This window comes from Macaca mulatta, chromosome 7, assembly GCF_049350105.2.
Source record: "Macaca mulatta isolate MMU2019108-1 chromosome 7, T2T-MMU8v2.0, whole genome shotgun sequence".
Lineage (NCBI taxonomy): Eukaryota > Metazoa > Chordata > Mammalia > Primates > Cercopithecidae > Macaca > Macaca mulatta.
This window is the reverse complement of record NC_133412.1, coordinates 21435185-21460544: the sequence shown is the minus strand read 5'-3', so window position 1 is coordinate 21460544 and position 25360 is coordinate 21435185. Positions and strand designations below refer to the sequence as shown.

Genomic DNA, 25360 nt, shown 5'->3' with positions numbered 1-25360 from the left:
TTAAGCTTTTGTTCAAGCATTATTTATTCAAGCATTCTGGAACAGAAGCAGACTCTCAATGAGAGGGACTAGCTTGCATTAGGGGATCTGCTTTCTTTCTTTCTTTTCTTTTCTTTTCTTTTCTTTTCTTTTCTTTTCTTTTCTTTTCTTTTCTTTCTTTCTTTTTCTTACTTTTATTTTAGAAATAAGATTTTGGTCTGTCACCAAGGCTGCTCTTGAACTCCTAGACTCAAGCAATCTTCCCACCTTGGCCTCCCAAAGAGCTGGGATTACAGGCATGAGCCACTGCACCCAGCCCTGGTTTCCTATGGGTTTCAGGTATCATTAATTTACCCTTGGAGGCACTTATGCCATCATAGTCCTTGAGAATAAATCCTCTGGAAATGGTTAGTCATTTGTAGTTCCTAAGCCATTTCAATAATGGTAGAAGTAATATTAAATCACCATGTGTCATTAAGAGACCTTGTGTTCCCAAATCTCCTTACTTCGTATACATTTAAACAATTTCCTTAGTAGTTATAATCCTCATATTATGAATATGAAAACTGCATGTCAGATTTTGGTTTGTCTTGCCTCTCCCTTAACCTGAGCTGTTTTTTAAAAATTAAACTTTTTGAGATAATTGTAGATTTACATGCAGTTGTAAGAAGTAATACAAAGAGGAGAGCCTGTGTATCTTTTACCCAGTTTTTCCCTATGGTAGCATCTTGCAAAACTGCAGTACAATATCATAGTCAAGATACTGACATTGATACAGTCAGGATATAGAACGTGTTAGTCACCACGAGGATCCCTCCTATTGCCCTTTTATAGACACCTCTCACCTTCCCATCCTTGACACTTGGCAACCACCAATCCTTTTCCCATTTGTATAATTTAGTCATCTTAAGAATATCATATAAATTGAATGATACCTTTTATAACTTTTTGGGGTTTTTTTCACTCCACATAATTACCTGAAGATTAATGTAGGTTGTTGAGTGTATCAACAGTTTGTTTCTTTTTATTGCTGAGTAGTATTCCATGGTATAACAGTTTGTTTAACCTTTACCTGGTAAAGTACATCTGGATTACTTCCAGTTTTCAGCTATTATGAATAAAGCTGTTATGAACATTTGTGTAAAGGTTTTTGTGTGAGCACAGGTTTTCATTTCTTTGGGATAAATTCCCAGGAAAATAATGCTAGGTTATATGGTAGTTTCATGTTTAGATTTATAAGAAACTGCCAAACTGTTTCCCAGAGTGGCTGTACCATTTTACATTCCCACTGACAGTGTGTAAATAATCCAGTTTCTTTGCATCCTTGCCAGCATTTGGTGTTGTCACTATTTTTTATTTTAGCCATCCTGATAGGTGTACAGTGATATTTCATGGTTTTAAGTTGCATTTCCCTAATGCTAATGTTATTGAACATCTTTTCATGTACTTATTTGCCATCCGTATATCCTCTTTGGTAAAATGTCTGTGTATGTCTTTTGCCTATTTTCTAATTGGATTGTTTGTATTTTTATTACTGGGTTTTGAAAGAGCCTGGGCTTTATAGATATCAATTTCAGCAATGTGCTATTCATTCCTTGACTCTGCCTTCCTGCCTTCCCAATACCTTATTCACAGTAACCCTCACATCTGACTTGTATGATATATTGTAGCCTGAGAAAATCATGATTCCATTCTGAATAGATCTGGAGCAAAATACAGGTCATCTAAACTTGCTAGCAATCTTTTAAACATAAGATTCACATGTCATAAAATTCACCTCTTTAAAGTATACAAATCATTGTGTTTTAGCATTCACAAAATTGTACAAACATCACCAGTATGTAATTTCAGAACATTTTTATCACTGCAAAAATGAAATCTCATACCCATTTGCAGTCACTCTGCACTCCCATTTTCCCATTCCCTCAGTCCCTGGAAACCACTAATCTACTTTCTCTACCAAATTGCCTATTCTGGACATTTCATATAAACAGAATTCTGCAATATGTGGCCTTTTGTGCCTGGCTTCTTTCACTTAGCATAATGTTTGAAAGATTCATCCATACTGTAGCATGTATTAATATTAGTACTTCATTTTTATGGCTAAATAATATTCCATTATACAGATATCCCACACTTTGTTTACTCATTCATCAAGCAACATTTAAGTTGCTTCCACTTTTTGGCTATCATGTATAATGCTGCTATGAACATTTGTGTGTGAGTTTTTGTGTGGCTATATGTTTTCATTTCTCTTGGGTATATATCTAGGAATGAAATTAATTGCTGGGTTATATGGTAACTCTATATTTAACTGTTTGAGAAACTGCCAAATTGTTTCCCAAAATGACTGAACCATTTTATATTACCACCAGCAATATGTGAGAGTTCCAGTTTCTTTGCACCCTTAGCAACACTTGTTATTTTTTATTGTGTCCATTTGTGTTTTTTATTATGACCATCCTGGCAGTTAAGGAATAGTTCACTGTGGTTTTGATTTGCATTTCTTTAATGATAAATGATGTTGAGCATCTTTACATGTGTTTATTGGCCATTTGTATTTACTCGAAGAAATATCTATTTCAATATTTTCCTGTTTTTAAATTGCATTATTTGGTTTTTCATTGCTGAGTTTTAAGAGTTCCTTGTATATTCTGGGTGCCAGATGATTATCAGGTACCAAATTTGCAAATATTTTCTCTCATTTTGTGGGTTGTGTTTTCACTTTTTTGGTAGTGTTTGCTATGGTCTGAATGTTGATATTTCCCTCAAATTTATATATTGGAAATAATCCCCAATGCTATAGTATTAAGAGTTGGAGCCTTTAGGGGGTGATTAGGTCATGAGGGCTCCACCATCATGAATGGGATTAGTATGCTTATAAAAGAGGCTCAAGGAGCTTGTCTCTGCCCTCCACCCTCTGAGGATGCAACAAGGCATGATCCATGAGGAACAGGCCCTCACCATACACCAAATCTGGTGGTGCCTTGATCTTGGACTTCCCAGCCTCCAGAACTGTAAGCAATAAATTATACTGTTTATAAACTACTCAGCTGATGGTATTTTGTTATAGCAGCCTAACACTGTTTAAGTCAGTGTCCTTTGAAGCACAAAAGTCTTTACATTTTGAATATGACCATTTTAACTGTTTTTTATTTGTTGCATTTACTTTGATGTCTTAGCAATATTTTAATCAGTACTTTTTTGCTCATGATTCTATCCCTCTCAATATCTTTTCCAGGTACAACCAATTCATGGCACATACCCAGACTCTCTCCAGTTCTCAATGCAAATGAGCTTACCTCCTATTCTCTGAGAAAGTTGAGATTATTTGCCATAAATTCTTCAACTTCCTCTGTCTCGACTTAATAAGTTTCCATGTATTTTTACTCTTTTCCCTTTTATACTCTCTCTCTGTCTTTTGAAGTACAGGAATTTTCCTTTTCAAAATGAATACGTCCACCTGGTCCATTCCATCCCTCTTCTTCTTGGACTTTAATTCAGTGATTGATCTTTTTCTCCCCCCAGCATCAATAACATTTTGTTCTCTATTAATCTTTCTTTTCTGCCTTCATACAATCTCAGGTCTTTGTTGCCCCTTTAAGGAAAAGAATGGAGGGGGAGCTTTGCCCAATTTTATTTTTCCTTTAAGCTACCAACTTCTTTGTCTCCTTCCCTTTACTTACAATCTTGAAAGAGCAGTTTCACTTCTTCTAAAATATTGTAGTAACCCTCTCAGTGGGCTCCAAGTCCAAAGTCTCCCACTTGGGCTCCTCTTACACACTTGCCATCAGATGAATCTTCCCAAAGTAAAGTTCTTATCACCTAACCCTCCTGCCTAAAAACTTCGATGACTCATTTAATATCAAGTTATCTATAGGACTTTCCAGCCTAATATTCAAAGCCCTTCATAACATGTTCTCTCAACTCTGATAGATCTGAACAACTCATTTTTCCCTGAACACCCCCTTGCCACTAGTTTCCTGCGTAATGCCTGTTCCGCAGAATGCCTGTCTTCCTTCAGTTCTTACTGTGGAAATTCTGTGTAAAACTTACTAAATGCCTTGAAGTCTCTGTTGATCATCTCTTCCCCTTCCACCAGAGGGCACTCTCCAATCTTTGAATCCCTATCACATCGTGAACGACTCTGTGGCCCTTATTATTTGAGCTCGTATTATAGCTTTTGAAAGTAGATTGTGAATTCTCTGAAGGCAGAGACTTACCTATCTGTGGACCTCTCCAGCAGCCATCCAGAGCTGGTAGAGCTAGTAGGTATTGCTTGAATTGATTTATTAAGTTGAGTATTTCTCTTTTTTTTACTTTTTTTTTTTTTTTTTTTTGAGACAGAGCCTATATCTGTCGCCCAGGCTGGAGTGCAGTGGTGCGATCTCGACTCACTGCAACCTCGGCCTCCCGGGTTCACTCCATTCTCCTGCCGAGTAGCTGGGACTACAGGCACCTGCCACAACGCCCAGCTAATTTTTTGTGTTTTTGGTAGAGACGGGGTTTCACCGGGTTAGCCAGGATGGTCTCGATCTCCTGATCTTGTGATCCGCCTGCCTCAGCCTCCCAAAGTGCTGGGATTACAGGCGTGAGCCACTGCCCCCGGCCAAATCGAGTATTTCTTGAATTATTTTGATTTAAATTGAAAACAAGAACCTGGACACCTACATCCATGATGAAAAATCTTGAAAAGATAAAGCAGAAAACATGGGGTAGACAGTGGGAGGTGAAGCTGAGAACGTAATTTATGCGTTAGCTTTACAGCAAATCAGAGCACCTGGAGTTCAAAACCTCATTTTTCTGAGTGTCAGTTTTGTTTTTGAAAAACAATCAGTGCATAGCATATTTACTCTTTAATCTCAAAACACTAAGTGTTAAGAAAAAAAAAAGTGGAACTGGTTGAGTAAAATGATATAAAGTCACCTTATCTGACAAACTGTATCATCTGTTTTGAATGAAGGCCCTACAATTGTTGTGAAAGATGTCATGTTCATCTCCCAATTATGGAGATAAAAAGTAATGAGTTGCAGGAACTTTGCAAACTCTAAAGCACTGCATATAAGTTGACCTTTAAAGTTGAAAAATATTTCTTACAAAATGTAGGTCAATTTATATGCTTACAGACTACTGTTACCTGGTTGGTAGGTGGTAGCGGTCTCTCAGCTGGCTCTTTAAGGATGAGTGGGTCATGAAATCAGTATCACGACCAAAATCAATACATTCTCAAGGATAAACCCAGTTAAAAAGTTTTAAGTCAACCTGTGTACTAGATTGTAATCAACCTCCATCATATGCATAGTGTTATTAACTCTGTTGGGTATTCAAATGAGACTAAATCGATTAAATATTTACCTGTTTGGGTTGGGTGACTAAAGGTGCTTTTGTTTTATTATTTTTTAGGTCTTAATAGGAAAATGATACTCTTCGTTATTTTATCCTTCCTTTTGGGCTCTTTGAATTGATTTCTAAATTGTAAGTTCTTGAAAGCTGAGAAACTGTGCCATATATTTTTGTAAACCCTAGTCCTACCAGGACCTCTTTAGCATTATAATTATTCAGTAGTACCAATAATGATAGTCCTTAATATTTGTTGAGTGCTTACTAAGAGATAGACACTATACTAAGTACTGTATATTCATTATTTCGTTTAATTCTCATAGCAACTTTGTGAGTTATTTCAAAGGAAGAAATGAGACTTAAATAATTTGCCTGAAGTCACACATTGCATAGGTGACTGAGCCAGGTGGTCTGACTCCAGAGCCTATGCTCTTAACCACTACACCATCTTCTTTAATAAATGTCTATTCTCAGTGATGCTAATTAGAACCAAGCTGTGCGCATGGCATATGTGCAGTGACATCCTGTCTATGTTTTTATTGTGTAATATACCCAGGATACTGTAAGCCCGCAGCTGGTGTCCATTAATGATAATGGTGTGGGAATTCAAAAATAATTTTCAGAGCATCTTGAGTACAAGACATTACATAATTTTCATTTTTCAGTGATCTTCAAATTCTGGGGCTTAAAAGGGTCTGTTATTTGGTTACCCAAAATGGTTTTCTTCTTTTTCTGAAAGTTGGATTTGAAATGGAGGTAATATAAGACTACAATGTGCTTTCTGATATTATTTCAGTAGGATTTTTTCACTTTTATTTTTTCTAAGCTTCTCTAAAGGGAGAGGTAGAGGCAACATGTTTTGTTTTTTGTTTTTTGAGACAGAGTTCGCTCTTGTCACCCAGGCTGGAGTGCAATGGCGAGATCTTGGCTCACCGCACCCTCCGTGTCCCGGGTTCAAGCGATTCTCCTGCCTCAGCCTCCCGAGTACCTGGATTACAGGCATGCACCACCACAGCCAGCTAATTTTGTATTTTTAGTAGAGACAGGGTTTCTCCATGTTGGTCAGGCTGGTCTCGAACTCCCGACCTCAGGTGATCTGCCCGCCTCAGCCTCCCAAAGTGTTGAGATTATAGGTGTGAGCCACTGCACCTGGCCAGTATATTTCTGTTTTGTTTGAAATTTTGTGTTAATTTCCATATTTGTTGGGTTGTGTTTATATTTCTTGAAAAATAACTCCCCAAATACAAAACGAACAAAGATAACAAAATATACTTCCAAACACCAGTTACTCAAAATAAAGAAATGTAAACCTTTTTTCATATTTGCTTTAGAAAATTGCTAAAATTATAAAGTTAAAGTTTCCTGTTTTCTCTTCCCAATTCTATTTTCATTCTTTCCTCCCTGAAGGCAATGACTGTCATAAATTTGGTTGGTAGTCATTCCATGTTTTATGCATATATTACAAAGATATAAATCCATAAACAATGTACAGTATTTTGCATATTTTAAATTTTACATACATTGTAATATACTATATTAATATTAAGCAACTGTTTTTGAGAGGAAAACAATTAAATCTAATGGAAAATATTCTCTTTCATTAATGTCAGAATCACCAAACACAGACAATAAAATTTACACATAAAATTGAAAATGTCATGAGAGTGTTTACAAATACACGCAACTTTGAGCAAAGCTTTACAAATCCTTCATACCATACAAAACAAATGAAAAAATAATGTCAATTCATTTCTGCCCCAAACCTAGTTCTTAAGAGAAAATTTGCAGGAAGAGAGGTATGAATAGTTTCACAGAATACATTTTCAAGAGTTTTTTAAAAACTGAAACTGCAATGCCCAGAACAAGATAAACAGTACCCTTAGCAGTTAGCACTGTTAATAAGTCTCAGATACACAAAAATCAAGTTTCAGAGGGCAAAGCATTTAATTACATTCCACAGTGGACACTCTTGTGATTCATATAAAACATAGTTCTCTCCAATTTCTACACAAACTGCTCTTTTCTTAATTTATTTAATTAGTGGAACAATGAAATAGTTTTCCTTTTCAGCATTTATCTAAGATGTAGAAATAACAAAGTAGTTGCAATAAAGTGTATGAAATATTTAATAAGAATATATGAACATATAACCAAAACAAATTGTGAAAAAAGATAAAAGACTTTCATCTTCAAACAACCCATTTTTCTAAAATGAAAACAGCTTTCCAATGGGGAAAATATCTGTGGTTGAAATACGACTCTCAAGCAGTACTGAAGTTTTTTGCATTGTCTTTGGAATGAGAAATGATTACTTAACAGAAACTTAAACAGCATATGCAAATGTTATATTGAATATTAAGCAACTTTTAAAATATTGCTTTCATATCTAATCTTCAGATCTAGTTCAAACATTGTATTCCATAGTTTGAATATATCACAATTTGTCCCACCTACCATTGCTGGATGTTTGGATGATTTCCATATTTTTTCTTTCGTAGATGATTCTTCAGCGGTCATCCCTGTACATATCTTATTGTGTTCCTGTGTTTCAAGAGAAAGAAAAGGATTTTTGCATGACATACTGTAGTAAACAGAGAAGAGGTAAATGGCAGGGCCCCCCAGCCATCTTGAGAGCTGAAGGGATTGTTATTTAAGCCCACTTGTAACACCTTGCCGTATCATACATGCTAGGAAACTCTGCTGCAGGTTTTGTCTTATAAACTTTAATGTTTATATGAATCACCTGGTCATCTTGTTAAAATGAAGATTTTGACTCTGTAGGTCTGGGGATGGGCCTGAGATGCAGTGTTTCTAATATAAGTTCCCACGTGATGCCGATCCTTTGAGTAGCAAGGCTCTAGCTCTGTGCTGCCCAATGCGATAACCACTAGCCACACATGGCTATTGAGCATTTAAAATGAGACTGGTCTGAGTTGAGATATGCTGTAGGTGTAAAATACACATCAGATTTCTGAAGATTTCTTTGGTTTTGAGACAGCGTCGCCCTCTGTTGCCCAGGCTGGAGTGCAGTGATGTGATCACAGCTAACTGCAGCCACAGCCTCCTGGGATCAAGTGATCTTTGTGCCTCAGCCCCCAGAGGCGCTGGGACCACAGGTGCATGCCACCACACCTGGCTAATTTTTTGATTTTTTTAAAAAAATTTTTTGTGGAGACAGGTCTCACCATGTTGCCCAGACTGGTCTTAAACTCTTGAGCTCAAACAATCCTCCCGTCCCGGCCTCCCACAGTGCTGGGATTACAGGTGTGAACACTATGCCCAGCTAAAATGACTTTCAAAGTCATTAAAGTTATAGGAAAATCTTAAAAAGTCATACTGATATTGATACTGGCAGTGGATTATGCCTAAGTTGACAAGTGTAATTTATCATCCATTCACTTTCGAGAGTAAAAGAGGATTTAAAAAATTATTATATAATTTTTTTGAGTACAGGGACTCTATTGATGGTATGCAACAAAGCAGGGCTCCCTAGGCCCCTCCCTCTTCAGGGAATCTGCATAGAAATTGTTAGGAGGGGAGATTCTCAGTGTGATGGGGGACTGAGTATGGCAGGGACTCCCCAGCAGCTGAGGTCCTCTTTCTTCCTCTTGTACTCTCACTGGGGCTGTTGGTCTGGGAGTCTTACTCTTTGGAGACCATGTGGGCCATGAGGTTAACCACCCTGTTGCTGTAGCCAAATTCATTGTCATACCAGGAAATGAGCTTGATAAAGTGGTGATTGAGAGCAATGCCAGCCCCAGCATCGAAGATACAAGAGTGAGTGTCAACTGTTAAAGTCGGAGACAACTTTGTGCTCAGTGTAGCCCAGGATGCCCTTTAGGGGGCGCTCTGATGCCTGCTTCATTACCTCCCCTACCTCCGCCCACAGTCCCGAGAGGAGTCCCAGGCTGAAGTGCAGTGGTGCAACCTCAGCTCACTGCAACCTCTCCGCCTCCCAGATTCAAGTGATTCTCTTGCCTCAGCCTCCTGAGTAGCTGGGATCACCAGCATGCACCACCACGCCCAGCTAATTTTTATATTTTTAGTAGAGACGGGGTTTCGCCATGTGTCCAGGCTGGTCTTGAACTCCTGACCTCAAGCGATCCACCCACCTCGTCTTCCCAAAGTGCTGGAATTACAGGCATGAGTTTTACTGCACCTAGCCTGTTTCACTACCTTCTTGATGTCATCACATTTGGCAGGTTTCTCCAGACAGCAGATCAGATGCATGACTGACACAGTGGTGGTGGGGACATGGAAGGCCATGCCAGTGACCTTCCTGTTCAGCTCTGGGATGACCTTACCCACAGGCTTGTCAGTGCCAGTAGATGCAAGGATGATGTTCTTAAAAGTCCCACAGCCATCGTTGCCATAGTTTCCCAGAGGGGCCATCCATGGTCTTCTGGGTGTCAGTAATGGCATGGACTGTGGTCATGAATTGTTCTATGATGCCAAAATTGTCGTGAATGATCTTGGCCAGGGGAATTAAGCAATTGGTGGTACAGGAGGCTTTACTGACAATCTTGAGGCCGTTTTTGTACTTCTCATGGTTCACACCCATTACAAACATGGGGACATCGGCAGAGGGGGCAGAGATGATGACCTTTTTGGCTCCCCCATCTAAATGAGTCCCAGCCTTCTTCATGATAGTGAAGATACCAGTGGACTCCACGACATAATTAGTGCCAGTGTCACCCCATTTGATTTTGGTGGGATCTCTCTCCTGGAAGGTGGTGATGGGATTTCCATTGATGACAAGTTTCCCATTCTCAGGCTTGATGATGCTGTGGAACTTGCTATGGGTGGAATCATACTAGAACATGTAGTTGAGGTCAATAAAGGGATCATTGATGGCAACAATATCCACTTTGCCAGAGTTAAAAGCAGCCCTGGTGACCAGGTGCCCAGTACAACTAAATTGCTTTACTCTGGCCTTCACCTTCACCATGGGGTGCAGCTGGCCCTGCACAAGAAGATGCTGTTGTCAAACGGGAGGAGCAGAAAGCCTAATTTTCAAAATATTTAATTCTTGACTGAAAAATTGTTTTATACATTGGTGGACTTTAGACTGTTTTATATTAAAATACATAAATACATGAATAAATTTATGCCAATAAATTTGACAACCGAAGTGACATTTCTTGAGAGACATAAACAACCAAAGCTCACCCAGGAAGAAAAAGATAACTGGAGTAGCCCTATGTCTTTTAAAGAAATTTAATTAATGGTTTAAAATCTCAAAACCAAAAATAAAACTGTATTCCTAGATAGATTTACTTACACATTTTACTAGTTCTATACAAACTCTTCCTAGCTGGCTTTTTTAAAAAAAGAAGCTGACAAACTGAAATCACGTGGAAATGGAAAGAACGTAGATAGCCAAAACAATTTTGAAAAAGAAAAGGCTAGAGATTTCACTCTCATTGATTTTGAGACTTAATATAAAGCACCAGTAATCAAAATCATATGGTTTAGGCTTAAGGATAGATATATTCATCAGTGAAACAGAATAGAGTCCAGAAATGGACTCACATGTATACAGTCAATTGATTTTTTTTTTTTAACAAAGGTACCAAGGAAAAATTAGATATCCATGTACAATAACCTCAACCTTTACCATACTTCACCATACTCCTTATATTAAAAAAAAATTACAGTAGTCCCTCTGTATATGGGCGGATTCCAGGACCCCTTGAGGGTACCAAAATCCCTTATATAAATGGTAAAGTATTTGCATGTAACCATATACTTTTTTTTTTTTTTTGAGACAGAGTCTCACTCTGTTGCCCAGGCTGGGGTACAATGGTGCAATCTTGGCTCACTGCACCCTCTGCCTCCTGGGTTCAAGCAGTTCTCTGCCTCAGCCTCCCGAGTAGCTGGGATTATAGGCGCCCACCACCATGCCTGGCTAATTTTTGTATTTTTAGTAGAGACAGGGTTTCACCATGTTGGCCAGGCTGGTTTCGAACTCTTGGACTCAAGTGATCTGCCTGTCTTGGTCTCCCAATGTGCTGGGATTACAGGCATGAGCCACAGCGCCCAGCCTGTAGCTACTAACTTTTGAAGTAATACTGATACTTCTTCAGAAAGACTGTGTCTTCTAGTTTTAATATTGAAAGTAGCATCTCTGTGGTCCCTATGGTGGATACAGTATTTTGTGTGGTGTACATATTCATAATCAACTTACTTGAGAAGGAAATTTGGGACTTAAATTTTTATTAAACATGAACTTGTAAAGTTTATTGCTGCCAGAAATGTTTGTTGCAAAGTAAAAAGGCATCACCAAACAAGAAAATAAAGTCTTTATTTACATCAGGAAAATAAATGATAAAATCACTCTGAAAGAGCATACAGACTACTGTCTAAATGTGTTGCAGCAAGGCTACTCAGATTGTATTTCCTGCACATGTATCTAACCTGTGATTTCTCATATTTCCCACTGACCTCACTATCTGGCAGCCTAGCAGCTTTGTGCATCTCACAAAAGACATGGTCAGGAAGAATGAACTGTCCCTAGCCACTCGTGTATCTGTACAATTCATTTGTTCAGCAAGCATGTGCATGCCATCTTTGAAAGAGAGGTATTACGTCCGGTATCAGAAAATGGTGGGGGAAAGTGACTGCTGGCAGTATTTCAGATGTACCACCATATGGAAGATGTTAATGCATCTCACCATTAGATAAGACCGTGACAAAGGCTGGAAATTTAAAGCAGAGATCCTGCAACATTCATAACCACCCGCCCCAGCTTATTTTAATGCAACGAGTAATAATAATTTTTGAAAATTTAACATTCTGATTCAAATCTCAAATGTCAAACTTTATGGACTTCCCTGACAGCAGCAGGTAAATTGGACTGGCATAACAGGCTGGAATGAGTAGTTACACATTTATGGCCTATATCAGAAGCTCTAAATAATTCAAAGTATAAAGGGTAATAATAATAGTCCAGCCAAAGGGCCAGACTAATAGTGAGAGACCACTGGCCACCCTTTACTGCTAAAAAGCAGTAATCTTGGTGAAGCTTGGGAGAACCCCATGCTTTTCTTTAGGACTGAGGCTGTGAGAGCATCCATGGGCATTACAGTTTGTCTACTTTAAGCCCAGACTGAAACCACAATCTCTTTCAAATGCATTGAGACTTGTCCCAGAAATCTGCCACTAGATTTTGACTGTGAAGGAGTCAGAGTTAAGTCACTGTGATATTGAGAAAAGCTGGAATGTCTAAGTTGTGGGAAGTGAGAGAAAAGAGAATATAATGATAAAATTGCATTGTAAATCCCATGGAATAGGGAGTCAGGAAGGACATAGGATTTCCCCATTGATGTATCTTTGTGTCAAGAGCTGAAAAATGTGAGAGGATACTCCCTTACTCTTCTGAGCTAATCAAAAGCAGCAGCAAGTACACAGTGAAATAAGATTTAGTTGTTAAGTAGTAGGGAAGAGTGTTATAGTTTGAAAGTTTATGTTGTGTACTAGACATTATGTCTAAGTACTGTGGAGGATAGAAAAATATGAAACAGTTTCTTCCTGTTCACTGAGCCTATATATTTTTAAGGAATATAAAATGTTTGCAGACAGGGGCCTGTCTGAGTTCCTCTGTTAGAGCTCAAGCCCTTAATCCAACTACTCTCAGATTCAGATTTGAAGAATAAGAGTGTGTCAGGGATTTTTTCCTTTTTCATTATTTTATGTAATTAAGTGGCTTCTCACCTTTTCTTTTTTGTAGGTAGTCCTCATAGAATTATCATTTCTGTCTTTTAGCTGCCCTCTTGTTCCATTATGGAATGAAATTTCTGTTGTCCTAGGTCATCAGTGCATAAGCCATTTGGGGACTTAAAAAAAGTGTGCTATATAGTTGAGGATTTTATTATTTCTGCCCCAAATATTTTGACTTTAATTTTGAAGGGAATATTTCTAAGATGTACCTTTTTAAACAGAGAATGTTTATCTTACTTTATTCTTGATTCAAGGTCATGTTTAGGAATGTCAGTGTTCTGTGTTGTAGATATATATGGTGCAGAGCATGAAGCTGAATGATTTAATTTGTCACTGTAGAGCTCGGCACTGTCACAGCCTCTTCTCCCCTGGGCCCTTGAACTGCCTTGGTTGTCAGGCTTCTGGGTATCCTCCTAGAGTAGATACTAAGGAGCATGTCCTTAGGCACTCTTTGCATGCTGTCTTCCCTCGCTGCCTTCAAGGGCTGCTTATGAGCTGGTAACTCTTTGTCGTATTAGGCTGTAGAATGAGTTTCTTTTCTCCCTCTTTTGTAACTGGCTTTCTTACGTGCCAGTGTCTGCTACTTGCAACCTTGCTGCCTACTCTGTCATCATTTCGAACCTCTGCTTCTGCTTCTAGTCTCTGTTCTATCTGACAGCTCTCTCCTTCTTGTCTTCTCTTTCTCCTTTGTGTCGTAGACATTGTCAGCAAATTGGAAGAAGGCTTTTCCTACAAATAGCCAGTGCAGCTCTTTAGCACTTTCAGCTATTTTTGTTGCCAGGTGTTCAGGGACTTGATCTGAAACTTAAATACTATTTTTTTAAAGGTGTTTCTGAATTTGAAACCAGGGATTTGTCCAGAAACCTGTCTCTACATAAATGAAGTTTCCCTTTACCTCTTATAAAATACAGTGATCCTGGTTGGGCACAGTGGCTCACACCTGTAATCCCAGCACTTTGGGAGGCCGAGGCAGGTGGATCACGAGGTCAGGAGATCGAGACCATTCTGGCTAACATGGTGAAACCCCATCTCTACTAAAAATACAAAAAAAAAAAAAATTAGCTGGGCATGGTGACATGTGCCTGTAGTCCCAGCTACTGAGGAGGCTGAGGCAGGAGAATCATTTGAACCCAGGAGGCAGAGGTTGCAGTGAACCAAGATCGCACCACTGCACTCCAGTCTGGGTAAAAGAACGAAACTCCATGAGAGAGAGAGAGAGAGAGAGAGAGAGAGAGAGAGAGAGAGAGAGAGAGAGAAACCCATACTAAGAATATCTCGTTTTAAATAAGAGTAGAATAATTTAGTTTTTGTATTTATTATCCGGCCTATTGGCTTGATATTCTCAGATGTTTAAGGTCCAGAAAAATTCCAGTTCTTCTATGAAGGCTTTCTTTACCCTTCTAGAACCTATGCAGACTCTATCATAGCATTTATTCACCTGGCCTTGAAATGTGCATGTTCTCTCCCTTAAAGACTCTTTGAAATCGAGGAGGGAGTGGGAATCTATTTGTATCATCTTATATTTCCCTCTTTACTACAGCTCTTAAGACAATACCTTGTATATAATAGCTTTCTCCAAAATGTTCTGTTGAGTTGGATAATCTGCTCACTCCCAGGTCCCTTCTGTAGTTTGTGATTGATGCTAGTTGAGGGTTCTTCCCACCAAATGTGTCATCTTGCATTTGCTCACATTAAAACTTCTCTGCCAGTTGCACAGGTTTCTAAGTTTTTCCTGTTGTCTGCCTCCAAAGATCCTGGCTCTTTGCTGCTTGGGGAAATTTAGTGTCAAACAGAAATAAATAAAGTTACTGTATGCTTCCCCTTCCAGAGTCATTTAAAAGATAAAATCTTTAAAAATGCTCTGTTCTTACAGAAAAATGTCTATTTGTTCCTCACATATTTTTGCCTCTGAGCCAGTTCACTCCCCACAATAAAACAGCCCCATTACTTTTAAAAAGAGCTTTATTGAGATATAATTTACACATCATATAATTTATCTATTTAAAGTACATAATTCAGTGGCTTTAAGTTTATTGACAGAGTTGTACAACCATTACCACAATATAATTTTAGAACATTTTCATGACCCCCAAAAGAAACCTCATGCCCCTTAGCAGTCTGTCCACAGTTCCCCAGCTTCCGATCTGAGGCAAACCACAAATCTACTTTCTGTCTCTATAGACTTGCCAGTGCTGGACATTTCATATAAACAAAGTTATACCTACCATGTGTGGTCTTTTGTGACTGGCTTCCTTCACTTGATACTGCTTGATATTCGGTTTTTAAAAATATTCTTGTATTTGTAACTTCTCCTCAGAACAGATGTGGTCTTATACTTCTGTGGCCTGGTTTTATTGGATTTGTGAGATTTGGTTAAGTTGCAGAATATACTGTTACACATCAGATAACATTGGCTGCTGATGATAATGAAAATGGCCCTGTTTCAGAGCTAAGATTAGGTTATAGATGTATTTCATAAAGCTGATCCAAACTATGGATATGGTCAAATGAATTGGGATATATAGGACTCCATGGTTTTCACACTGACCCATTTTCCAATGGGTTGTTTGAGGCTTTGAGGTTTTTAATTCCTAAGGATCATAAAGCACTGGAACTGGAAGGGACCCAGCAGTCATGAAGCTTAGTCCCTCTTCTCTAACTCCTGTCCCATTTTACAGAATTCAGAATGTTCATTGTTCAAGATCAAATAGCTAATTAATAACAGAACCAATTATAGCCAGATTAGAGCTAATGTGTGTCAATTCGTAATCCAAGGTTCTTTACTTCTTTTTGGATTTTGTTGCTATTGTATCCTGGGTTCTCCAGAAACAAGAGACTGACTGGAAATTAAGTGACGATTTATTTGGCGGTACAATTTCAGAACAGTAAGAGTGAAGGAAAAGACATGAGAAGCGAGAAGCTCTGAGAAGCAAAGCAAGGTGATTAGATTGCCATGTTAGTAATTGTGTCATGATGATCCTCAAAGAGACACAGCTGGTTATTCAGCAAGTACATGTGCTTGACCATGTGCAATATCTCCAGATAGAATAGATAGAACAGTTCATGAGAGCAAAGAGGGAGAGGGAATTTATCTGCCCATCTGCTTTCTGGCTGCTGTTTCCCATTATCAAAGGTCAGTCTTTGGAGAGTTAACTCACAGTTCTGAGTGGTGTCATCCTGCCCTTCCACTTGGAAAGCCAGATTCCATGCCCTGGTGAAGGATTTCATCCAAGTTTGGAAGTAGTAGGAGAATCCAGAAGCTCCGGGTATGTAGTTAATTTGTAGTCAATAGGGAGGATCTCCTCCACCCCCTATAATGTCCCTGGTTGTCCTCAGGGATGCTGAGGCAATGGTGTGGAGGGAAACTGAGAAGGTGTTTAAGGGACAGTGAGACAATGTTGTGGAGGAGAACCGAGGTAGTGTCTGATACACTTCCCAAGAGAGTGTTCTTCCTAGCCTAGGTTTCTGAAGTCATCTTTTATGAGCAAGATGACCCCTTTAGCTAGTGTGATTGAAGGAATTACTTAAATTGGCAATCATGTTTTTTTTCTAAGGAGACATTTTTTCACACTGCCATGGCTGACGCTCTTTAGAGTATTGAAACATGTAACTAAAACTGTCATTAGGAAACTTGTTCTCTTGGCCATCTCTCTTTTCTAGAAAAAAGAAAGCACCTGGAAAGGCTTTGCAGAATTATAATTGCTTGGTACCTGGGTTTCTGTGTAGGTTACCCCACATGTGGAGATTTCCTCAGTCAATTCAATTCTTATTCTTCTTTCCAGATGAACTGACTAGCCTATATTGAGATTTCTCCTGGTCTGACTACTTAGAGTTTATTGTCACTATATTTGCCCTACCCTCTTTCATTTAAATATTACTTCGGATTTTTCTATCCTGATTTGATTATATGCTAGTTTTCCTCCTGGAGATCTGTAATTTTTGGGAATCCCCCCACTGCCTTGAATTTTAAATGCTTGTTGACTACCTAAATATAAGCTGGAGTATTTGTTCTAGGCCAAGTTGTCAGAAAGAATTTGGGTAGTGGACAAAGAAGTAATTAAAGCTTTAAGTTCTTCAGCGAATAACTGCAAATGAAAATGTTAAAGTTAGTTGTTTCGAAAGGTTTGGAGATGAGAGAGAATCATATGTTGATTAATGAATAAGAGAGGAGGTTATTTCAATTTGGGGACAAATGGGAAGAAATACCAGGATAAGGAGGTAAAATGGTGGTTAGAAAATACCTGGTATAGAAAATGAAGAAGATCAGGCAAAGAAAGGAAGATTTATAATCATGACATTTATAGAATTAGAGAATCGTCAGAGCTTGAGGAGGCCTTAGAAATAATTTAGTTTAATCCAGTTAATGTATAGCTGAAGAAACTGAGGCTGAAAGAGGTTAAGTGACTTAAGGTCACACAATAGCTAAGATCAGAGCCCAAGATTTGAACTGAGGCCTTTGGATTGCAGATGGTTGTTCCACTGTACCACAGAGTACCACAGCTACTTTAAGAATGTTTCGTATTTCCTTTCCTGAAGAATTGTTTTTGCTATTTGGTGGCTTTTTCTTAGCCATATTTGGTAAAATTTAAAGGACTTGATTTTTAATTTATTTTTAATGTTTTAAAATGCATTGCATATTAAAGCTTGTAGCGTGTATAATGACTTTACGTTGACAGTATAGTGTCAGTTACAGGGCTTCAGCAAGCAAATGAGATCCTCTTAGTAGCTGAGGATAGTGCTAATCATTCAATAAAAGCACTTTAGTGGTTGCTTTTGTCATAAAAACATAGACCACTATCTAAACCCAAATCAAGTTATAAAAGACTCCAGTGTTTTTCTGGAGTCCAAATAATTGTTTTCGTGTTTGATCTTTCTACAGTGCTACTACTAGTCTATAAGGTGCCAGAGTCTTTACTCCTGGGCCAAGTAAAAAAATAAAATAAGACACAAACAACTTCCACCCCAGCTACCCACCCTAGCTCCTGGTCACAAAGCTTTGTGAGAGAAGCAGGGCTGCATTTCAGATCCCATAGCCAGGTGCCTTTGAGCAGTGCACAAACTGTGCAATTTTGTTTTGAGACAGAGTCTTGCTCTATCACCCAGGCTGGAGTGCAATGGTGAGATCTCAGCTCACTGCAACCCCCGTATCCCGGGTTCAAGAAATTCTTCTGCCTCAGTCTCCTGAGTAGCTGGGATCACAGGCGTGCGCCACCACACCCGACTAATTTTCGTATTTTTAGTAGAGACGGGGTTTCACCATGTTGGTCAGGCTGGTCTCAAACTCCTGACCTCGTAATCTGCCCACCTCGGTCTCCCAAAGTGCTGGGATTACAGGTGTGAGCCACCGTGCCCAGCCAGCTCCACTCTTTTGGAAGCAGATCCTTGTGTACCTTTCATCCTTGTGATTCTGGTATTACCCTTTTGAAAACTGACATATCACTCACAGTTTTATCCTAAAGAGTTTACATATGATTAAAATATGGGTAGAATCTAATTAGAGGATTATTAATATATTCTCCAAAGAATAGAAATCAGTTATAATTCTATAGAATTATTATAGCTAGAATAATTCTATTCTTTGGCGGACAACCCCTATGAAAATAGCATTCAGTTGATGGTTACAATCTGTTAAACAATTATTTGTATTAGATGTTTTTGCATTCACTCAAGAGTCAGTTTCTATAATGAAGATGTTATTTGTCATGGAATTAGTTAATGTACATTTGAAGGGACTGTGGTAAAATCTGGCAGGCTGGGGATTTTTATGGTTGTAAAGAGTTGTTCCAAATGGCTCTGGAGAGCAGACAATTGCAGGGAAGATAAGAGGTTGGGATAAAAGCTGCTCCTACACCCTGATGCTTTCTTCCCTCAATGCCTCATTTTCACCTGTGAGTCAATGATTAGGAAAATGAAATAACATTAAAACAACACTGTTTTTCATGTTATTAGTAGCTGTTAATCTTTTACTATAACTGCCAGAGATTGTGTTTTAAAAGACATAAATGATCATGTATACATTATGTCAAGTAGTTGAACATGAGAAGGCAAACAACCATAGATATACTCCATGGGAGTGTTTTTTATAAAATGCACAATTTTAATGCTTTAAAGGTTGGGTGCTTACAGTTTGCTATTTGCTTTCACACATATGATGATGTTTAATCCTGACTATAATTCTACAAAATGGAAATTATTAATCTCATTTTGTGAATAACTTGACTTACTCAGTGCCCCTTCTTTTCATATTCTGAATTCTTTCCTAAACTATCTTATCAGTGCCTATGACTTCAGTTATCATCTATAAAATTAGTAAGTATATCAAATCTATATTTCTCACCCTGAGCTTCAGATTTTTATATCTAATGGTCTTTTTAGCCTCTCCATTTGGATATTTCAGAACAAACTGAGCTTGTGGACTTCCCTATCAAACCTGGTCCTCTTCCAATGTTTTCTTTATTAATGAATGACATCATCCATCATCCATCTGATTGTGCAAAACTAGAAACCTAGGTCTTGCCTTAAGCCATCCTTATTCTTGTCTCATATCCAGTATGTCACAGAGTCTTCTCAATTTTGCTTCCTACATAACTCAAATCTGTCTGCTTTTGCCCATCTCTACTGTCACTGCTCCCATCCAAGCTCTCTAGCATCATCTTTTTCTGCTATTCCAATAAAAATACTAGTATTTGGGCTTTTCACCCACTCACATTCATTCTCCACACAGCAACCAGAATGATCCTTGCAAAACACTAATTTCAGGATGTCACTACCCATCCCACCCTCCTTAAAACTCTAATGAACTTTACTTCAAGAACTTCCCATTGCTCTTAAAATAAAGACCAAATCTTTACCATGACTGGCAAGGACTACTGTGGTTGCTTTCCTTCCATGTTCATCTTTTGCCAGTATCCCCCTAACTTTCTCAGCTTTTTAATGTACCACGTTCTCTCCTGCTACAAACTTTTCCCTTCCCCTTATTTGAAGTTGTTTTCCTGCTCAAAGTTAGTTACCTCCTATTCCATCTGATTTTAGCTTCCTCTGGGAAGCTTTCCCTGACTCCTAATCCATGACAGATCTAGTCTCCCTGCAGTATTCTCTCATAATACCATCTACCTCTTCTTTGTAACACTTAGCACAGTTACACTGTTGTAATTATTTGTGTGATATTTTAAAAATAGCATGCATCTCTCTTACCAGACCATGAATTCCCTCATGGCAGGGAGTGTCTCATTTTATGTCCTGTTATGTCCCCATCACCTAGGATACTACCCAGCACATACTAGACCCTCAGTATACATTTGTGAATGAATGAACGAATGAATTCAATATTCTCTAAGGCCCTTTCTGCCTCTAACATTCTATGATTCTATAAGGGACAGAGAATTATACCACTAGATAAGTATTAAATGGAGTGTAATTGTTCACTGTGTTTAAGAAATGGTCAGCCGGGCGCAGTGGCTCACGCCTGTAATCCCAGCACTTTGGGAGGCCGAGACGGGAAGATCACGAGGTCAGGAGATCGAGACCATCCTGGCTAACACAGTGAAACCCCATCTCTACTAAAAATACAAAAAAATTAGCCGGGCGTGGTGGCGGGTGCCTGTAGTTCCAGCTACTAGGGAGGCTGAGGCAGGAGAATGGCGTGAACCCGGGAGGCGGAGCTTGCAGTGAGCATAGATTGCGCCACTGCATTCCAGCCTGGGCAACAGAGCGAGACCCCGGCTAAAAAAGAAAAGAAAAGAAAAGAAAAAAAGAAATGGTCATGGTGTCTTTTGTTGGGACTAAAACTGATACATTAGAGTGGGGCTTCCCAAAATCAGTGGAAGGACTCTAATATTGTTCCTAGGCACTATTTCAGGGTGTCCTGAGCAATATTTTGATTCTGGAAATGGAAACAAATGCTATGTAAAAAGAAGTGGCTGCGGAAGCAATAATACCCAACTAGTAACAAGTATACCTTGCACTCAGCTCTTAGATTCGAATACCATTCTCAGGTAAAGGAATGAAGGATCCTTAGAGAAATGGCTGATTCTAGGATGGGGACAGGAAATATACAATATAGGCTTGAAGCATCTTGTAGTGCCAGACAGTAAGTGCTCAAAAGAAACACAATGGTTGCGTATGTTAAAGGGACACAGGATCCAACTGAAAGAGCTCCCAATGGTCAATGCTAGAAAAATTTGAGCAACAAAATAAAGTAGTATTGCATTGTAACCCAAAGTATAAAATTGATATATGTAAGTCCATACTGATATAAATAAAAGCCTGAATAAATTGGAGAGAATAGAAAAAGCTATAATAATAGGGAGAATAGACAAATCTCCCATGAAGAAAAATTCAAAATCATGTATGTAACTACTTTGTTCTCAAGGAGGTGGAGCACAACTCCTCACTCCTTTAGTGTAGACTGTATGTAGTGACTTACTTCCAAAGAATAGAGTATGTAAAGAGGCAAAAGAAAAAAAAGAGTTAACTTTACAGTGGAAAATTCTGACAGACACTGCCTTAGCCAGGCAATGAAGATCAGCATTAACAGTGATAAATGTTCATAGTATTACCCTTGATATGATGTGATAAAAATGGCACTTTATCTCTGTAGTTCTTCCTCCCTGTAAGTTCTTGCTCCTCGTAAAAACCTATAGGCTCAGTTAATCATGAGGAAAACATCAGACAAATCCCCACTGAGAGACATTCTACGAAATACTTGACTAATACTCCTCGAAACTGTCAAGATCATTAAAAAAAACAAGGAAAATCTAAAAAACAGTAACAGCCAAGAGGAGCCTAAGGAGATATGACTACAAAATATATTGTGAGATCCTAGAATAGAAAAAGAGCATTAGGTTAGAACTAAGGAAATGTGAATAAAGTATGGATTTTATTTTATAATAATAATATTGGTTATTGTCACAAATGTGCTGTACTAATGTAAGATGTTAATAGGAAAGGAAACTGGATATCAGATATATTGGAAGTCTGTGCTATGTTTACAACTGTCAATCTTTAAAACTGTAATATCTTTAAAACTGTTCTTAAGTAAAAATTATTTAAATGTTTTTTTAAAAAATGGCTAGGTGCGGTGGCTCATGCCTGTAATCCTAGCACTTTGGGAGACTGAGGGGGGCAGATCACATGAGGTCAGGAGTTGAAGACCAGCCTAGCCAACATGGCAAAACCCTGTCTCTACTAAAAATACAAAAATTAGCTGAGTGTGGTGGTGCACACCTGTAATCCCAGCTACCAGGGTGTTGGAGGCAGGAGAGTCACCTAAATCTGTGAGGCAGAGGTTGCAGTGAGCTGAGATTACGCCACTGCACTCCAGCCTGGGCGACAGAGCGAGACTGTCTCAAAAAAGAAAAAAAGGCCAGTGTGCCTCACACCTGTAATTTGGGAGGCTGAAGCATGAGGATCACTTGAACCCGGGAGTTCAAAACCAGGCTGGACAACATAGCAACACATCTCTACCAAAAAAAAAAAAAAAAAAAAAAAAACTAGCAGCCAGGCATGGTGGCATGTGCCTGTAGTCCCCAGCTACTCGGGAGGCCGAGGTAGGAGGATAGCTTGAGCTCAGGAAGTTGAGGCTGCAAAGAGCCGTGGTCACACCACTGCACTCCAGCCTGGCCGGCAGAGTGAGACTTTATCTCAAAACAAAAAAGAAAAAGAAAAATACTCTTTAGTTATCAGATACTCCTCAAGTATAACTTCTCTATCATTTTTTTCTTTCTAGTGTTTTGAATTTTATTACTTGAGCTGAAATATTCTAAAGATGTAACCACTCTCTTTTTTGCACACTGCTTAAGATGAGAAGAAATCATTTATATGGAAACTAGAATAGCTGATATTCCAGACTAAAGTAATAAGCTTCTGCATTAATAATTCATAGATGTAATTTTTGTGAAAGATATGGTTTATTCTAATCTTCTGGTGTTCCTAAATTTGATTTTTTTAAAGTTTATTCACTAAACTAAAATTTACTGTGGTCATATTCAGGGTGATATAGGGGTCAGGAAGGTTACTTGTACACAGATCCTGCCCACAAGAAGATTATGGTTTAGTGCTGGAGACAAGACATGTTTATAAGCAACTAAGTCATAAAGTAGAGGTCTATAACTTTCCAATGAAGATGTTGATAAAATACTATCCGAAATCAGTAATGGAAGAGATTATTCCCAATTGGAGAGCTCTGGGAAGGTTTCATAGAGGAATTAGTAGGTTGACCTAGACTTGAATAATTTCAGATTCCTCTAAGTCAAGAGTTATATATTATTGATATATGTACTTCCAGCACATAGTAGGTATTAAATAACATTTGTTGAATGACTGAAGGATTTTAAATGCAAATGGAGATGAGAGAAAGGACAAGGAAAGATATTCTAGTTCTACCTATTGCTTCTAACAATGTTGTATAAAACAAACATCTATTCTTTTTTTCTTATTGATTCCTCATTTGATAAATGAGTTAATTTGATTATGTCACTTTCAGTTTTTATATCTCAACAAATACATTATTTATAAATATATTGTTTGCAAAGGCTTTTTATGGTTACTTTTTTTATGGCTGGAATATGGAATGAAGGAGCAAAGCCAGCCCTTTATTCACTAGGGTTACTCTGTTTTTTAAGAAGCCCACTGTCCAGCTTAAGGTTTATTTGGGTTACTTATACTTTTGTGTGCCTTATTTCTTTAAGCTACTTTGAAGCTTGTGGAAGTATCTGTCAGGTGATGGTACAGATTCCAGGAGAAGTAAAACTCAATCAAATGAGTGGTCTACTTCTTAACAACTGGTTAGAGTTCTGGTTTGGGAGCTTAAAACTATGTTTGAAATAAAGATTGCATATCATCTGTGGATTTCAGTTGTATAGGCTATCTCCCTCATTTCTATGGATAATTAAGACATGGCTGATAGCACATGCCAGCCATTTTTAGGAGGGTTTCCCTGTTGGTTGCACTATTGTAATTTGTTTTTAAATTGACCCAACTTTTAAATCTATAGGCAATAACAACAATGCATGCTGCCTTTCCCCCAAGAACTACAAAGTGGCTTAGCAGTGAATTTCTAGGTATATGATTATATTCAAAATTAGTGTAGATATGAGATCAAAATCATAGTGAGCCTGGGCATGGTGGCTCACACCTGTAATTCCAGCACTTTGGGAGGCTGAGGCAGCAGATTACTTGAGCCTAGGAGTTCAAGACCAGCCTGGCCAACCTGGCGAAACTCTGTCTCTACTAAAAATACAAAAATTAGCCAGGAAAGGTAGTGAACACCTGTAATCCCAGCTGCTTGGGAGGTTGAGGCGCAAGAATCACTTGAACCTGGGAGATGGAGGTTGCCGTGAGCCGAGATCACACCACTGCACTCCAGCCTGGGAAACAGAGTGAGATTCTGTCTCAAAAAAAACCCCAAAATAGGTAAGTTGGACTTCATCAAAATAAAAAACTTTGTGCTGCAAATGTCACCTAGAAAGTAAAAAGACAACCCACAAAATGGGAGAAAATATTTGCAAATCATGTAACTGATAAGGGACTCATATCCAGAATATATGAAGAACTCTTACAACTCAATAATGAAAATATAGCGCAATAACAAAAGGACAAAGGATATGAATAGACGTTTCTCCAAACAAGATACAAAAATGGCCAATAAGCACATGAAAAGATGCTCCACATCATTAGTCATAGGGAAAATTAAAATAAAATCAAAATGACAGTGAGATATCACCTCATACCCATTAGGATGGCTGTAATTAAATGGATAGACAAACCTTGCTTGGGAGGATGTGGAGAAAGTAGAACTCTCCTATACTGCTGGTAAGAATAGAAAATGGTATAGCCACTTTGGAAAACAGTTTGGCAATTTCTCAATAAGTTAAACTCTGTGTTTATAGAGTTACCATGTGACCCAGCAATACCACTCCTAAGTTGGCAACCGAGAGAATTGAAAATAGATGTCCACACACAAATTTGCTAATGAATGTTCATAGCAACATTTTTCATAGTAGCTTGAAAGTGGAAACAACCCAAATGGCTATCCACTGAGAAAAAGATAAACAAAACATGGTATATCCATGTAATAGAATATGACTTTGCAATAAAAAGAAAGTACTGATATATACTACAACATAGATGAAACTTGAAAAAGTTATGGTAAAACCCAAAGGGCCACAAGTCATATGATTCCCTTTTTATAAAATGTCCAGAATAGGCAAACCATTAGAGACAAAAAATAGATTAGTGGTTGCCAGGCTCTGGTAGGGATTAGGAAAGGTGTTGGCAGGAATGAGAATTAGCTGCTAATGGATACGGGGTTTCTTTTAGGAGG

The 25360-nt window shown here is 38.4% G+C and overlaps 1 protein-coding gene and 1 pseudogene across 3 annotated transcripts in view; one reads left to right on the top strand and one right to left on the bottom strand.

Moving 5' to 3' along the window:
• The window catches only part of FRMD5 (FERM domain containing 5), a 339478-nt gene that overhangs the window by 134843 nt on the left and 179275 nt on the right, over positions 1–25360 (top strand). The window lies entirely within an intron of this gene.
• Positions 8962–13740, bottom strand: LOC711755 (glyceraldehyde-3-phosphate dehydrogenase pseudogene; annotated as a pseudogene).